Source organism: Schistocerca cancellata, chromosome 8 (assembly GCF_023864275.1).
Source record: "Schistocerca cancellata isolate TAMUIC-IGC-003103 chromosome 8, iqSchCanc2.1, whole genome shotgun sequence".
NCBI lineage: Eukaryota > Metazoa > Arthropoda > Insecta > Orthoptera > Acrididae > Schistocerca > Schistocerca cancellata.
Window position 1 is genome coordinate 95,903,832 of NC_064633.1, and position 13,432 is coordinate 95,917,263.

At 52.0% G+C, this 13,432-nt stretch overlaps 6 non-coding genes across 6 annotated transcripts; all 6 read right to left on the reverse strand.

Moving 5' to 3' along the window:
- Positions 1–4,800: 4,800 nt before the first annotated feature.
- Positions 4,801–4,884, reverse strand: Trnal-uaa (transfer RNA leucine (anticodon UAA)). Its single transcript has one exon. It is a non-coding gene; the product is annotated as a tRNA-Leu (tRNA).
- Positions 4,885–6,457: 1,573 nt separating this feature from the next.
- Positions 6,458–6,541, reverse strand: Trnal-uaa (transfer RNA leucine (anticodon UAA)). The gene has a single exon. It is a non-coding gene; the product is annotated as a tRNA-Leu (tRNA).
- Positions 6,542–8,114: 1,573 nt separating this feature from the next.
- On the reverse strand, positions 8,115–8,198 carry Trnal-uaa (transfer RNA leucine (anticodon UAA)). The gene has a single exon. It is a non-coding gene; the product is annotated as a tRNA-Leu (tRNA).
- A 1,573-nt stretch (positions 8,199–9,771) lies between these two features.
- Trnal-uaa (transfer RNA leucine (anticodon UAA)) lies at positions 9,772–9,855 on the reverse strand. Its single transcript has one exon. It is a non-coding gene; the product is annotated as a tRNA-Leu (tRNA).
- A 1,573-nt stretch (positions 9,856–11,428) lies between these two features.
- On the reverse strand, positions 11,429–11,512 carry Trnal-uaa (transfer RNA leucine (anticodon UAA)). Its single transcript has one exon. It is a non-coding gene; the product is annotated as a tRNA-Leu (tRNA).
- A 1,562-nt stretch (positions 11,513–13,074) lies between these two features.
- Trnal-uaa (transfer RNA leucine (anticodon UAA)) lies at positions 13,075–13,158 on the reverse strand. The gene has a single exon. It is a non-coding gene; the product is annotated as a tRNA-Leu (tRNA).
- Between the last annotated feature and the right edge of the window lie 274 nt (positions 13,159–13,432).

Consider the following 13,432-nt stretch of genomic DNA (forward strand, 5'->3'; position numbering starts at 1 on the left):
GCCTGCAGGCCGCCGCTATCGCAATTAAGTCGCGGCATTCTCCTGTGGCAGTCTGTATGTTAATCTGTCCGCCAGGCGTGGTTTGCTCTGGCGAGAGGATATGAGGGAGTGTAGTTCGGAGCCGCATCGCCAGTAAGCGCGCGAAAATCTTGTAATCGGCATTGAGGAGGGTGAGCGGTCTGTAACTCGTGACCATCGAACCACGGGCTGGTTTGTGGACTGGTATAATGATGCCCTCAGCAAAGGCGGGTGGGATTGCTTGGTCAGACGTCATCAGTTCTTGATACATAGTCGTCCACCGTGGGGCCATGAGGTCCCGAAAAGTACGGTAAAACTCAATCGGTAAGCCGTCAATGCCGGGCGATCTGTTGACTGCCCCCTTGGCGATTGCGTTGTTGACTTCGTCTAGCGTGACTGCCACTGTCAAAGCATCCGCCTCCGTGTGGGGGAGGGTGTGCGTGACGTAATGCAACATGGAGTCGTCTGCTGCAGTTTCAGCGTCGTCATCACTATAAGTACGACGGTAGTGCTCGACGAATGTGCGGACGATGTCATTCTGAGTGGTCACCTGCGGTCCATGAGGCGTGGTCAGAGTGCTGATGATCTGCCGACGACGCCTTCGTTTGTCGGACACTATATCATGCATGGATGGAATTTCTAAATCCGCGCGATCGTGGCGCCGCGTTCGTATCACGACCCCTTGCAGTTTCCGGCGTGCCAGCGCAATTATCTTCGCCTTAGTGCTTTGCCGTTCCAACTGGTTGTCGGGGGTTGGCGGTTGAGCATCCAGATCTCGGAGAATCGCGTAATAGAAGTCAACAGTGGTGCGATGCCAGTCGGCCATGTCCTTCCCGTATCTCATCAGTGTCCTCCGGATCGCCGGCTTGGCGCAGTCCAACCACCATGTCAATGTCGAGTGGTAGCGGGGAAGGCGTCGTTCGCAGGCTGTCCACGTTTCAGTGACTTGTTGGCGACACGCCAGGTCATGCAAGTGTGAGGTATTGAGTTTCCATGGCGCACGGCTGCGCCATACTGATTGCGGCGGAAGGAGGACCGTACAGATGTAAGCGCAATGGTCGGAAAAGGCCAGCGGCCAGCGTTCGGCGCCCCGTATCGCAGATCTAAGAGTTTGTGAGACATATATCCTATCAAGTCGGCTTGCGGAATGACTGGTAAGAAAGGTATGGCCAGAAAGGTCGCCGTATTGTACTTCCCAGGTATCGTGAAGCAGGAGGTCTCGCACCACTATACGTAGCTCCTGGCATGTAGTATAGTGGGGAATCTGATCTTTAGGATGCAGAACGCAGTTAAAGTCACCTCCCAGTAGGCAATGGTCATAACGCCCTAAAAACAGGGGAGCGATTTCCTCGGAATAAAACTGGGCTCTTTCATGCCGTCGGTCGGTGCCTGAGGGAGCGTAGACATTAACGATGCGTGTCCCCATGGCAGTGAGTGCCATGCCCCGAGCTGAGGGAAGGAAGGCGACATCAGTCACAGAAATCCCGTGGCGGACGTAGATGGCCACCCCGCGGCCCATAGGATCACTCGCGGAGGCGTGGGCGGTATAGCCATTGATATCCGGGAGACTAGCCAAGTGAACTTCCTGCAGAAGGGCGAAATCAATATCCGAAGCCCAGAACATCTCCTGCATAAGGCGGATTTTCACCCTGGAACGGATGTTGTTGGTGTTGATGGTTGCTATCCGGTAGGCCTGGTGTCGGATTGCTGGAGGCTGGTCCACTCCGCCGTCCGCGCAAGGGTGTGGGCGTCGCAGCGGAACGTTATCCCGCTGGCCTGCAGGGGAGTCTGGGGAGAGTATGATTAGTGGTGCGGCCGTGACGGCGCAGGGTCCTGTAACGGCTCCTGCTCCGTGACCTCCTCCTCGTGCCACGCCGTGGAAGCGGAAACTGGTGTATCGTCCATTTTGTCTGCAGAAGATGTTGTAATTGTGCGTGGTGTAGTGTCGCCTGTGGGACGTTCATGATTTAGTTCAGCGTCAGGACGGGGCGCAGGCACACCGAGAGATGTCTCCGCGCTCATTACGTCTTCGTCAGCAGTAGCGGGTTCTGAGGCCTCGTGCTGGTCGACGGTGACGTCCTCCTCGACTTGTAACGTCGTCTCCTCTTGGCCGGAAACGGTGCGACGCCTTCGCTTGCGACGTTTCGGGGAACGTTGTTTCCTTGTGCGACCCTCCGTGTCCGACGACGGAAGGGAGTCGCGTCGTTCTGGCAGAAAGGCTGCTGTAGGAACGATGAGCGAGTCGATCTCCATCGTGTTTCCGAGATCAGGGTCAGCGTCTGGTTGCACCGGCATCTTAGGAGCGGCGTCAATGGGCGGCCGAGGCGGCGGGTCGTCCGAGGCGCTCTCCGTCGGTGTCTGGTCGGGCTCGTTGGTGGCGTCGTTTGTGGTGACCGGGCGACGTTGCAAAGTGGTAGGAGAAGCTAGAGCAGCGGCATAGGTCACCGGTAGCACTGTAGGTTGCGACGTGGGTGGTTCTTCGGCAGCTGGAAGTTGCGTAATACGCCGTTGTAGGCATTCGGATCTAAGGTGGCCTTCCTTGCCGCACCCGGAACAGGTCCGAGGCTGGCCATCGTATATAATTATGGCACGGCATCCGCCGATCTGTAAGTAGGACGGGACGTGGCTTCGGAGATCGATGGTGACCTGTCGGACCCCGTTTAGGACAGGATACGTCCGAAACTGTGTCCACTTCTCCGCAGTGTGGCCGTGGACTGTGCCGTATGGGCGTAGTGCCGCGACGACTTCCTCAGCTGGAAGTTCGAATGGCAATTCGAAAACGCGTATCGTTCTCATACCTAAGCCTGCGTGGTCGACGGTTACCTCCCCCACATTGCCATCAGCGTGACAGAAGCGGAGCCCCTGTTTGGTCTCACATAGTATGCGTTCGCACGCCGCGTCGTTAATGATTTTCACGTAGACCGTGCTGCTCACGATGGACAAATGTATGCCGATAATATCGGTCGCCGGGATCTTCACTTCCTCTCGCAGAAAACGCTCCACCTCGAGTGCTTTGGGTCGGGCATAATCATTGCAGAAAGTAAATCGAAGTGTTGATTTACGGTAACGGTTCGCCATGGATCGTACAAAGTAAGCCGGCACTTAAGCAACGGCCGTCAGAAAGTAAACAAGGCGAGCTCGCGCGCCGCACGAAGTCAACACGTACGCGTCCGCTCTGTTGCCCTGCCGAAGGCAGACTTGACCGCTCGGCCAATCTGACGTACGACACAACCGCTCCAGTGACTTCCATCTCTATCAAGATCTCAGGAACCTCACTCCGAAATCTGTTTCTTTTTTCGGTAGGAAGGAATTATGTCAGTTTAAGAATATGTAAGACGCAACGTCAGATGTGGCGTAGGAAACGCATCCTCCCTTTTGGGAACCAATGTGGCGCGTTGGACCGCTTTCTTCCGTCGCTTCCAGTTTGAACTGTAACTAGCAAAACTTTATTTAGTAATAGGAACATTTTCACATTGATGCAAAGAAAACTAGATATTAACGAACGGCGAATAAGACCGTTTCCTAGCAACAGCCACGCTGTGCATTACGCACTCGTGGGAAGCCAATGAAATACTTCATGTGAGGCTCTAACTGTCGACCTTCACTTTACAATACTTAGGCACTGCCCCGGTGCTACCGACGCATACATACTGAAACGTCTTTGGATCGTCAGTGAGTACTTCATATTAGAACTTTCGTGTCCGCCATGATGTGCATTAAAGGGCCGATTTATCAGAGAAAGTCAGTTCTGCGCCTAGTTACAGTTTGTCGCCCTAGCAGCACCAGGAAAACGGGTTCAGTGGTGCTCGCCTTGCAACCGGCGTTGAGCGCCTACAGCGCTATCGCCTTCGGCCTCTGGCGCCAGGAGGGAAGGCGCCACATCACGGCGCAAGCAGCGCGTAGCAGAAGGCGGTGGTGGTGTGTCGGTCAGCATGGTTGCTTCCCAAGTGGCTGCTCCGGGTTCGAAACCCGGACATCGCACGGAAGTTGTCTCCTTTACTCAGGAGAGTGTTTTCAACGGTACCAATGGTTTCCCTTTGCCCCTCGTAGGCTAGTGCGGATTACGATTCGCAGCATCGTGTGTCCCCATGTGTCGACTTGTCTCGACTTTGCGAAAGCTGACGCTTGCAAATGGGCGTATATGTACAGGACACGCGCTACAAACGACTGCGAGAGGCCACATCGACAAACACACAACGGCCCCTTTCATTTGACTGTGGCCGCATGTTCGCGTCTTTGCGTACCGAGAGCAAGGAGGGGGTCAGCGTGCTGGACCGTACCATTACCGCACAGCAGCACCAAAAACTAAGGAAAAAGGCAAAACTGAAGAAACCAACAGCACGCGGACTTCCTAGTTCGTCACCTACCTGAGTACTAACCACGGCAAACGCTGCCTAATTTCGGTGATCGGACATGAGCCCGTGTCGTTGGCACGGCATACAAGTTGGCGAGACTGTTGCCAGACGTGCGGACGTCTTAGTCCGTGTACAGATCACTTGGGATTTGCCTGACAGTTTCTCGCGTTGCCTTTTGGGGAAGGAAAATGGAATAGCCCTGAGCCACAACACAACGACCACGGAAACGTCCGTGAGAAGAGCTAAAACTCGGCACTAGAAAAATATGTTCCGCTATTTGTTTTCGACCGCTCGGGCTATCGGACGTGTGACGCCTGCACTGCTGTCACTGTCGTCTCTAGGAAAATCTCCACGGCGTGTTTCTGCGTAATTTTCTTGTTCTATAACATCAAGGGAGTACGTTAGCTTAAGAATGTTTAAAATGCATAGTCAGATGTGGGGTTCGAACCCACGCTCCCTTACGGGAACCAGAGCTTAAATATGGCGCCTTAGACCGCTCGGCCAATCTGACGTACGACACAACTGCTCCAGTGACTTCCATCTCTATCAAGATCTCAGGAACCTCACTCCGAAATCTGTTTCTTTTTTCGGTAGGAAGGAATTATGTCAGTTTAAGAATATGTAAGACGCAACGTCAGATGTGGCGTAGGAAACGCATCCTCCCTTTCGGGAACCAATGTTGCGCGTTGGACCGATTTCTTCCGTCGCTTCCAGTTTGAACTGTAACTAGCAAAACTTTATTTAGTAATAGGAACCTTTTCACATTGATGCAAAGGAAACTAGATATTAACGAACGGCGAATAAGACCGTTTCCTAGCAACAGCCACGCTGTGCATTACGCACTCGTGGGAAGCCAATGAAATACTTCATGTGAGGCTCTAACTGTCGACCTTCACTTTACAATACTTAGGCACTGCCCCGGTGGTACCGACGCATACATACTGAAACGTCTTTGGATCGTCAGTGAGTACTTCATATTAGAACTTTCGTGTCCGCCATGATGTGCATTAAAGGGCAGATTTATCAGAGAAAGTCAGTTCTGCGCCTAGTTACAGTTTGTCGCCCTAGCAGCACCAGGAAAACGGGTTCAGTGGTGCTCGCCTTGCAACCGGCGTTGAGCGCCTACAGCGCTATCGCCTTCGGCCTCTGGCGCCAGGAGGGAAGGCGACACATCACGGCGCAAGCAGCGCGTAGCAGAAGGCGGTGGTGGTGTGTCGGTCAGCATGGTTGCTTCCCAAGTAGCTGCTCCGGGTTCGAAACCCGGACATCGCACGGAAGTTGTCTCCTTTACTCAGGAGAGTGTTTTCAACGGTACCAATGGTTTCCCTTTGCCCCTCGTAGGCTAGTGCGGATTACGATTCACAGCATCGTGTGTCCCCATGTGTCGACTTGTCTCGACTTTGCTCGGCTCACGCGAAAGCTGACGCTTGCAAATGGGCGTATATGTACAGGACACGCGCTACAAACGACTGCGAGAGGCCACATCGACAAACACACAACGGCCCCTTTCATTTGACTGTGGCCGCATGTTCGCGTCTTTGCGTACCGAGAGCAAGGAGGGGGTCAGCGTGCTGGACCGTACCATTACCGCACAGCAGCACCAAAAACTAAGGAAAAAGGCAAAACTGAAGAAACCAACAGCACGCGGACTTCCTAGTTCGTCACCTACCTGAGTACTAACCACGGCCAACGCTGCCTAATTTCGGTGATCGGACATGAGCCCATGTCGTTGGCACGGCATACAAGTTGGCGAGACTGTTGCCAGACGTGCGGACGTCTTAGTCCGTGTACAGATCACTTGGGATTTGCCTGACAGTCTCTCGCGTTGCCTTTTGGGGAAGGAAAATGGAATAGCCCTGAGCCACAACACAACGACCACGGAAACGTCCGTGAGAAGAGCTAAAACTCGGCACTAGAAAAATCTGTTCCGCTATTTGTTTTCGACCGCTCGGGTTATCGGACGTGTGACGCCTGCACTGCTGTCACTGTCGTCTCTAGGAAAATCTCCACGGCGTGTTTCTGCGTAATTTTCTTGTTCTATAACATCAAGGGAGTACGTTAGCTTCAGAATGTTTAAAATGCATTGTCAGATGTGGGGTTCGAACCCACGCTCCCTTACGGGAACCAGAGCTTAAATCTGGCGCCTTAGACCGCTCGGCCAATCTGACGTACGACACAACTGCTCCAGTGACTTCCATCTCTATCAAGATCTCAGGAACCTCACTCCGAAATCTGTTTCTTTTTTCGGTAGGAAGGAATTATGTCAGTTTAAGAATATGTAAGACGCAACGTCAGATGTGGCGTAGGAAACGCATCCTCCCTTTCGGGAACCAATGTTGCGCGTTGGACCGATTTCTTCCGTCGCTTCCAGTTTGAACTGTAACTAGCAAAACTTTATTTAGTAATAGGAACCTTTTCACATTGATGCAAAGGAAACTAGATATTAACGAACGGCGAATAAGACCGTTTCCTAGCAACAGCCACGCTGTGCATTACGCACTCGTGGGAAGCCAATGAAATACTTCATGTGAGGCTCTAACTGTCGACCTTCACTTTACAATACTTAGGCACTGCCCCGGTGGTACCGACGCATACATACTGAAACGTCTTTGGATCGTCAGTGAGTACTTCATATTAGAACTTTCGTGTCCGCCATGATGTGCATTAAAGGGCAGATTTATCAGAGAAAGTCAGTTCTGCGCCTAGTTACAGTTTGTCGCCCTAGCAGCACCAGGAAAACGGGTTCAGTGGTGCTCGCCTTGCAACCGGCGTTGAGCGCCTACAGCGCTATCGCCTTCGGCCTCTGGCGCCAGGAGGGAAGGCGACACATCACGGCGCAAGCAGCGCGTAGCAGAAGGCGGTGGTGGTGTGTCGGTCAGCATGGTTGCTTCCCAAGTAGCTGCTCCGGGTTCGAAACCCGGACATCGCACGGAAGTTGTCTCCTTTACTCAGGAGAGTGTTTTCAACGGTACCAATGGTTTCCCTTTGCCCCTCGTAGGCTAGTGCGGATTACGATTCACAGCATCGTGTGTCCCCATGTGTCGACTTGTCTCGACTTTGCTCGGCTCACGCGAAAGCTGACGCTTGCAAATGGGCGTATATGTACAGGACACGCGCTACAAACGACTGCGAGAGGCCACATCGACAAACACACAACGGCCCCTTTCATTTGACTGTGGCCGCATGTTCGCGTCTTTGCGTACCGAGAGCAAGGAGGGGGTCAGCGTGCTGGACCGTACCATTACCGCACAGCAGCACCAAAAACTAAGGAAAAAGGCAAAACTGAAGAAACCAACAGCACGCGGACTTCCTAGTTCGTCACCTACCTGAGTACTAACCACGGCCAACGCTGCCTAATTTCGGTGATCGGACATGAGCCCATGTCGTTGGCACGGCATACAAGTTGGCGAGACTGTTGCCAGACGTGCGGACGTCTTAGTCCGTGTACAGATCACTTGGGATTTGCCTGACAGTCTCTCGCGTTGCCTTTTGGGGAAGGAAAATGGAATAGCCCTGAGCCACAACACAACGACCACGGAAACGTCCGTGAGAAGAGCTAAAACTCGGCACTAGAAAAATCTGTTCCGCTATTTGTTTTCGACCGCTCGGGTTATCGGACGTGTGACGCCTGCACTGCTGTCACTGTCGTCTCTAGGAAAATCTCCACGGCGTGTTTCTGCGTAATTTTCTTGTTCTATAACATCAAGGGAGTACGTTAGCTTCAGAATGTTTAAAATGCATTGTCAGATGTGGGGTTCGAACCCACGCTCCCTTACGGGAACCAGAGCTTAAATCTGGCGCCTTAGACCGCTCGGCCAATCTGACGTACGACACAACTGCTCCAGTGACTTCCATCTCTATCAAGATCTCAGGAACCTCACTCCGAAATCTGTTTCTTTTTTCGGTAGGAAGGAATTATGTCAGTTTAAGAATATGTAAGACGCAACGTCAGATGTGGCGTAGGAAACGCATCCTCCCTTTCGGGAACCAATGTTGCGCGTTGGACCGATTTCTTCCGTCGCTTCCAGTTTGAACTGTAACTAGCAAAACTTTATTTAGTAATAGGAACCTTTTCACATTGATGCAAAGGAAACTAGATATTAACGAACGGCGAATAAGACCGTTTCCTAGCAACAGCCACGCTGTGCATTACGCACTCGTGGGAAGCCAATGAAATACTTCATGTGAGGCTCTAACTGTCGACCTTCACTTTACAATACTTAGGCACTGCCCCGTTGGTACCGACGCATACATACTGAAACGTCTTTGGATCGTCAGTGAGTACTTCATATTAGAACTTTCGTGTCCGCCATGATGTGCATTAAAGGGCAGATTTATCAGAGAAAGTCAGTTCTGCGCCTAGTTACAGTTTGTCGCCCTAGCAGCACCAGGAAAACGGGTTCAGTGGTGCTCGCCTTGCAACCGGCGTTGAGCGCCTACAGCGCTATCGCCTTCGGCCTCTGGCGCCAGGAGGGAAGGCGACACATCACGGCGCAAGCAGCGCGTAGCAGAAGGCGGTGGTGGTGTGTCGGTCAGCATGGTTGCTTCCCAAGTAGCTGCTCCGGGTTCGAAACCCGGACATCGCACGGAAGTTGTCTCCTTTACTCAGGAGAGTGTTTTCAACGGTACCAATGGTTTCCCTTTGCCCCTCGTAGGCTAGTGCGGATTACGATTCACAGCATCGTGTGTCCCCATGTGTCGACTTGTCTCGACTTTGCTCGGCTCACGCGAAAGCTGACGCTTGCAAATGGGCGTATATGTACAGGACACGCGCTACAAACGACTGCGAGAGGCCACATCGACAAACACACAACGGCCCCTTTCATTTGACTGTGGCCGCATGTTCGCGTCTTTGCGTACCGAGAGCAAGGAGGGGGTCAGCGTGCTGGACCGTACCATTACCGCACAGCAGCACCAAAAACTAAGGAAAAAGGCAAAACTGAAGAAACCAACAGCACGCGGACTTCCTAGTTCGTCACCTACCTGACTACTAACCACGGCCAACGCTGCCTAATTTCGGTGATCGGACATGAGCCCGTGTCGTTGGCACGGCATACAAGTTGGCGAGACTGTTGCCAGACGTGCGGACGTCTTAGTCCGTGTACAGATCACTTGGGATTTGCCTGACAGTCTCTCGCGTTGCCTTTTGGGGAAGGAAAATGGAATAGCCCTGAGCCACAACACAACGACCACGGAAACGTCCGTGAGAAGAGCTAAAACTCGGCACTAGAAAAATATGTTCCGCTATTTGTTTTCGACCGCTCGGGCTATCGGACGTGTGACGCCTGCACTGCTGTCACTGTCGTCTCTAGGAAAATCTCCACGGCGTGTTTCTGCGTAATTTTCTTGTTCTATAACAACAAGGGAGTACGTTAGCTTCAGAATGTTTAAAATGCATAGTCAGATGTGGGGTTCGAACCCACGCTCCCTTACGGGAACCAGAGCTTAAATCTGGCGCCTTAGACCGCTCGGCCAATCTGACGTACGACACAACTGCTCCAGTGACTTCCATCTCTATCAAGATCTCAGGAACCTCACTCCGAAATCTGTTTCTTTTTTCGGTAGGAAGGAATTATGTCAGTTTAAGAATATGTAAGACGCAACGTCAGATGTGGCGTAGGAAACGCATCCTCCCTTTCGGGAACCAATGTTGCGTGTTGGACCGATTTCTTCCGTCGCTTCCAGTTTGAACTGTAACTAGCAAAACTTTATTTAGTAATAGGAACCTTTTCACATTGATGCAAAGGAAACTAGATATTAACGAACGGCGAATAAGACCGTTTCCTAGCAACAGCCACGCTGTGCATTACGCACTCGTGGGAAGCCAATGAAATACTTCATGTGAGGCTCTAACTGTCGACCTTCACTTTACAATACTTAGGCACTGCCCCGGTGGTACCGACGCATACATACTGAAACGTCTTTGGATCGTCAGTGAGTACTTCATATTAGAACTTTCGTGTCCGCCATGATGTGCATTAAAGGGCCGATTTATCAGAGAAAGTCAGTTCTGCGCCTAGTTACAGTTTGTCGCCCTAGCAGCACCAGGAAAACGGGTTCAGTGGTGCTCGCCTTGCAACCGGCGTTGAGCGCCTACAGCGCTATCGCCTTCGGCCTCTGGCGCCAGGAGGGAAGGCGCCACATCACGGCGCAAGCAGCGCGTAGCAGAAGGCGGTGGTGGTGTGTCGGTCAGCATGGTTGCTTCCCAAGTAGCTGCTCCGGGTTCGAAACCCGGACATCGCACGGAAGTTGTCTCCTTTACTCAGGAGAGTGTTTTCAACGGTACCAATGGTTTCCCTTTGCCCCTCGTAGGCTAGTGCGGATTACGATTCACAGCATCGTGTGTCCCCATGTGTCGACTTGTCTCGACTTTGCTCGGCTCACGCGAAAGCTGACGCTTGCAAATGGGCGTATATGTACAGGACACGCGCTACAAACGACTGCGAGAGGCCACATCGACAAACACACAACGGTCCCTTTCATTTGACTGTGGCCGCATGTTCGCGTCTTTGCGTACCGAGAGCAAGGAGGGGGTCAGCGTGCTGGACCGTACCATTACCGCACAGCAGCACCAAAAACTAAGGAAAAAGGCAAAACTGAAGAAACCAACAGCACGCGGACTTCCTAGTTCGTCACCTACCTGAGTACTAACCACGGCCAACGCTGCCTAATTTCGGTGATCGGACATGAGCCCATGTCGTTGGCACGGCATACAAGTTGGCGAGACTGTTGCCAGACGTGCGGACGTCTTAGTCCGTGTACAGATCACTTGGGATTTGCCTGACAGTCTCTCGCGTTGCCTTTTGGGGAAGGAAAATGGAATAGCCCTGCGCCACAACACAACGACCACGGAAACGTCCGTGAGAAGAGCTAAAACTCGGCACTAGAAAAATCTGTTCCGCTATTTGTTTTCGACCGCTCGGGTTATCGGACGTGTGACGCCTGCACTGCTGTCACTGTCGTCTCTAGGAAAATCTCCACGGCGTGTTTCTGCGTAATTTTCTTGTTCTATAACATCAAGGGAGTACGTTAGCTTCAGAATGTTTAAAATGCATTGTCAGATGTGGGGTTCGCACCCACGCTCCCTTACGGGAACCAGAGCTTAAATCTGGCGCCTTAGACCGCTCGGCCAATCTGACGTACGACACAACCGCTCCAGGTACTTCCATCTCTATCAAGATCTCAGGAACCTCACTCCGAAATCTGTTTCTGTTTTCGGTAGGAAGGAATTATGTCAGTTTAAGAATATGTAAGACGCAACGTCAGATGTGGCGTAGGAAACGCATCCTTCCTTTCGGGAACCAATGTTGCGCGTTGGACCGATTTCTTCCGTCGCTTCCAGTTTGAACTGTAACTAGCAAAACTTTATTTAGTAATAGGAACCTTTTCACATTGATGCAAAGGAAACTAGATATTAACGAACGGCGAATAAGACCGTTTCCTAGCAACAGCCACGCTGTGCATTACGCACTCGTGGGAAGCCAATGAAATACTTCATGTGAGGCTCTAACTGTCGACCTTCACTTTACAATACTTAGGCACTGCCCCGGTGGTACCGACGCATACATACTGAAACGTCTTTGGATCGTCAGTGAGTACTTCATATTAGAACTTTCGTGTCCGCCATGATGTGCATTAAAGGGCCGATTTATCAGAGAAAGTCAGTTCTGCGCCTAGTTACAGTTTGTCGCCCTAGCAGCACCAGGAAAACGGGTTCAGTGGTGCTCGCCTTGCAACCGGCGTTGAGCGCCTACAGCGCTATCGCCTTCGGCCTCTGGCGCCAGGAGGGAAGGCGCCACATCACGGCGCAAGCAGCGCGTAGCAGAAGGCGGTGGTGGTGTGTCGGTCAGCATGGTTGCTTCCCAAGTAGCTGCTCCGGGTTCGAAACCCGGACATCGCACGGAAGTTGTCTCCTTTACTCAGGAGAGTGTTTTCAACGGTACCAATGGTTTCCCTTTGCCCCTCGTAGGCTAGTGCGGATTACGATTCACAGCATCGTGTGTCCCCATGTGTCGACTTGTCTCGACTTTGCGAAAGCTGACGCTTGCAAATGGGCGTATATGTACAGGACACGCGCTACAAACGACTGCGAGAGGCCACATCGACAAACACACAACGGCCCCTTTCATTTGACTGTGGCCGCATGTTCGCGTCTTTGCGTACCGAGAGCAAGGAGGGGGTCAGCGTGCTGGACCGTACCATTACCGCACAGCAGCACCAAAAACTAAGGAAAAAGGCAAAACTGAAGAAACCAACAGCACGCGGACTTCCTAGTTCGTCACCTACCTGACTACTAACCACGGCCAACGCTGCCTAATTTCGGTGATCGGACATGAGCCCGTGTCGTTGGCACGGCATACAAGTTGGCGAGACTGTTGCCAGACGTGCGGACGTCTTAGTCCGTGTACAGATCACTTGGGATTTGCCTGACAGTCTCTCGCGTTGCCTTTTGGGGAAGGAAAATGGAATAGCCCTGAGCCACAACACAACGACCACGGAAACGTCCGTGAGAAGAGCTAAAACTCGGCACTAGAAAAATATGTTCCGCTATTTGTTTTCGACCGCTCGGGTTATCGGACGTGTGACGCCTGCACTGCTGTCACTGTCGTCTCTAGGAAAATCTCCACGGCGTGTTTCTGCGTAATTTTCTTGTTCTATAACAACAAGGGAGTACGTTAGCTTCAGAATGTTTAAAATGCATAGTCAGATGTGGGGTTCGAACCCACGCTCCCTTACGGGAACCAGAGCTTAAATATGGCGCCTTAGACCGCTCGGCCAATCTGACGTACGACACAACTGCTCCAGTGACTTCCATCTCTATCAAGATCTCAGGAACCTCACTCCGAAATCTGTTTCTTTTTTCGGTAGGAAGGAATTATGTCAGTTTAAGAATATGTAAGACGCAACGTCAGATGTGGCGTAGGAAACGCATCCTCCCTTTCGGGAACCAATGTTGCGTGTTGGACCGATTTCTTCCGTCGCTTCCAGTTTGAACTGTAACTAGCAAAACTTTATTTAGTAATAGGAACCTTTTCACATTGATGCAAAGGAAACTAGAT